We start from the raw sequence: 4,082 nt of genomic DNA, 5'->3' as shown, positions 1-4,082 counted from the left end.
GAGATCCTTGACTTTAGCATGATCTACCATGATTCCATCTTGGGTGACAATAAAATCCAAGTATTCGATCTGTGGAGTGAAAAATGTGCACTTGCTTCTTTTTGTGTATAGCTTGTGTTGTCGCAAAACTTCCTGCACTTTACGCACATGAAGGGCATGTTCTTCTACTGATTTTGAGTAGACGAGAATATCGTCAAAGAAAACAAGAGAAAAATCATTTAAATATGGTCCGAAGATGTCTTGCATAAGACGATTAAAACTGGCCGGGGCATTAGTCAATCCAAATGACATAACTATAAACTCATAATGCCCGTACCGCGTACTAAAAGCAGTCTTCGAGATGTCTTGCTCTTTAACTCTGATTTGATAGTATCCGGATCTAAGATCCAACTTGGTAAAAATCTTTGCACCATGGAGTCGATCCAGGAGTTCGTTGATGCGAGGAATAGGGTACTTGTTCTTCACTGTGACTAGATTTAGACCTCTGTAATCTATGCACAGATGAAGTGTACCATCCTTCTTCTTTTGGAAAAGCACAGGTGCTCCCCAAGGTGAATTACTCGGTTTGATGAATCCTTGTTATAGGAGTTGTCATAGTTGTTTCTTCAGCTCAATAGCTTCAGGAAGTGACATCTTATATGGTCGTCTGAAACTGGCGCGACTGGAAACTACTAAACTTGCTTGGATAATTTCAATTTCATAATCTACCTCCCGTGAAGGTGGTAGCTCAGTCAATTCCTCAAGAAATATATCCCTGAATTCACTCAGCCACTCAGATATATTGTGCCTTTGATTTTACTTTCCCTCTCTAACAATGATGCTTCTATCTCTTCTCCCTGATTGACAAGTGATCCATGTTTGATAAAGTTTCCACTAGGTGCTCATACCCTTCAACATCATAACTAGCCAAAAGAATTTCTTTTTCCTCATCATCATCTAACACTCTCTTAAGCATTGCTAACTATTTCCTAATGCTTTTATACTTGTTAATGTGAGCTGTGAGTTCTTCTTTGGGATTAAACTTGAGCTTGCAGAGTTGCATTATTAGCTTTACCTTGGAGTGCCTTGCTTGTGTTTTGAAGATTTTGTTCAGCTCCTCCCATGCGTCTTTAGCACTCTCGATGCTGTCTATGTGGTGAATGCATTGATCTCCCAATCCTAAAGCAATGTACCCCCCTGCCTTTTCATTGTTCTCTTCAAATGTCCTCCAAGTGTCTCTTGGGTCTGGCGTCCATTGACAATAGCCCATAAGCTCTTCCTCTTCAACAAATACATCACCTTTGGTATCTCGATCAAGATACCAAATATATTTTTAAAAAAAGCTTTCAAAAAAATAGATTAAAAAGGCTTTTGAAAAAAAAAGCACATGCTCTTTTTGGTATCTCGATCGCGAGATACCAAAATATTAAAGAAAAAAGAAGCTTTTGAAAAAATAGAATAAAAGGCTTTTTTAAATTAAAAAACGCATGCTCTTTTTGGTATCTCGATCGAGATACCAAAATATTTTTGGAAAAAAGTTTTTTAAAAATAGAAAAAAGGATTTTTATTAAAAAAAATTAACACATGCTCTTTTTTGGTATCTCGATCAAGATGCCAAAATATAAAGAAAAAAAATTGGGCACCCCAAGTGCATTTGCACTTTGGGCATTTTGTTGTGAGAGAGAGAGAGAGAGAGAGAGAGAGAGAGAGAGCTCAAGCCATCGCCCACGACGCTACCGATCTTGAGATAGCCATAGCCAGGTTAAACACACACACACATACACTCTCTCTCTCTCTCAAACTCTCTCATTCTCTCTCTCTCTCTCTCTCTCTCTCTCTCTCTACATAGAGAGAGAGAGAGAGAGAGAGAGAGAGAGAGAGAGAGAGAATGTGAATGATACTAAGAGAATGTGAATGAGAGAGACAGAGATAGAGAGAATGAGATTGAGACACTGAGACGTGCAGAGAGAGAGAATGAGAGAGTGTCTGTGAGAGAGAGAGAGAGAGAGAGAGAGAGAGAGAGAGAGAGAGAGATAATGAGTGTGTGTGTGTGTGTGTGTGTGTGTGTGTGTGTGTGTGTGTGTGTGTGTGTGCGTGTGAAAGAGAGAATGAGAGAGAGAGAGAGAGAGAGAGAGAGAGAGAGAGAGAGAGAGAGAGAGAGAGAGAGAGATAATGAAAGAGAGAGAGAGAGAGAGAGAGAGAGAGAGAGAGAGAGAGAGAGAGAATGAGAGAGAGAGAGAATGAGAGAGAGAAAGAGATAATGATAGAGAGAGTGTGTGTATGTGTGGGTGTGTGTGTGTGAGAGAGAGAAAGTGAGATAAAGTGAGAGAGAGAGTGTGTGTGTGTGTGTGTGTGTGTGTGAGAGAGAGAGAGAGAGAGAGAGAGAGATAATGAGAGAGAGAGAGTGTCTGTGTGAGAGAGAGAGAGATAATGAGAGAGAGAGAGAGTGTGGACACCCAGGGAAGGAGAATGTAGTGGGCTGATGCACTTAGTCGCAAAACTTTTCTCTGTGTCGTATCAATGCCAAATAATCCAATTCTAGCTAAAGTGAAGGAGCTTGGATCCTTTGATGAGGAGTACTAGAAACTTTGCAAGCTTGTTCAGAACAAGGATGCCAAGACACTAGACCAAGGATACTTGGTTAGTGGTGACTGTCTTTACTTCAGGCATAAGTTATGCATCCCAAAGGATCATGATCTGAAGAAGACTATCTTCCATGAAGCACATGATAATAGTCCAACTGCAGGTCATCCCAGTTATGCAAAAACTCTTAATGCCTTACGACGAAACTATCATTGGAAGGGATTGAAAGGGGACATTCTTTGCTACGTCAAGAGCTGCCTAGAGTGTGAAAGGATTAAAGCTGAAAGAGTGAAGATGCCTGCTAGTAAGCTTCAACCCTCCTTGGATATTCCTCAAATGAAGTGGGAATGCATCAGTATGGACTTTGTTCCAGGTCTTCCCATAGTCCAAGGAGACTATGACTCTATTATGGTCATAGTGGATCTTCTTACCAAGGTAGCACACCTAATCCCAGTCAAAAAGATTTTAAAATCTTCTAACATAGCCCGACTTTTTGTCAAAGAAATATTCAAGTTATATGGGCTACCAAAGCAAATTGTGAGCGATCAAACCATAGGAACCTAGCTTTGCTTCAGTATTGCTTATCATCCTCAAACTGATGGGCAAACTGAGTGGGTAAATCAAGTCATTGAAGATATTCTAAGGGCTTACTGTAGTAGAGAAAACTGCAGCTGGATTCAGTATATACCTTTGGTGGAGTATGCCTATAATGCATCTTATCATCGGAGTATAGGCATAACTCCATTCAAAGCGCAGGAGGACGGGGGCCGAGTTTTGAAATGACCAGATCAGTCCGTCTCACAGGGGTGTCCTCTTGCCTCGTTTCTATTTCTCTTCTTTGTTGAGGCTATGAGCATGTATTTGACGACAGAGGAGGTTGGTTTGAGAGGACTCCAGCTCCCAGTCCGCCGGGGGGAGGACCTGCTCGATGCTAAGTTTGCTGACAACGCGGGCTTATTTTTGCATGGCCAGGAGGCCAATCTTCTTCGGGCAGGAGCAGTCGCTCCAGGTTTTTATTGCAGCTTCGGGAGCATTGATCAATTGGCGCAAGACAGTGGCCTTTTGGATCAGTAGCGCTCCCACTCCAGCATGGAGCCCAGACCCCGGTTTTAGATGGATTCCTCCTGGCACAGCAGTGCGATATTTGGGATACCAGATTGGAGTAGATTTGTCACCTGAGCAGCAGATTGCCCCGCTTCTTCTGAGCATTCGGAAGAAACTTTTGTATTGGAGTACAGCTCGGTTATCCTTGGCTGGGAGGGTGGTGGTGGCAAATCAGGTGCTTTTAGCGACCATGTGGTACATTAGGTCTTGCTGGATCTTCTCGAGCTCTTGCATCAGCCAGGTGTGCAGAGGCTGATCACGAACTTTCTTTGGTTCGGGCAGGACAGTCAGTCAGCTCGGGCAAAGATTGCTTGGGCAGTTATTACACTTTTGCTGGCCCAGGGAGGCTGCTTGGGCATTATAGATCCAGTCGATTAGAGCAGAGCCTTATTGGGGAAGCTTATTGTTCGGGGGCT

This window comes from Cibotium barometz, chromosome 36 (genome assembly GCF_041138505.1).
Source record: "Cibotium barometz isolate CiBa-2024 chromosome 36, ASM4113850v1, whole genome shotgun sequence".
Taxonomy (NCBI): domain Eukaryota; kingdom Viridiplantae; phylum Streptophyta; class Polypodiopsida; order Cyatheales; family Cibotiaceae; genus Cibotium; species Cibotium barometz.
This window is presented reverse-complemented; position numbering follows the sequence as displayed.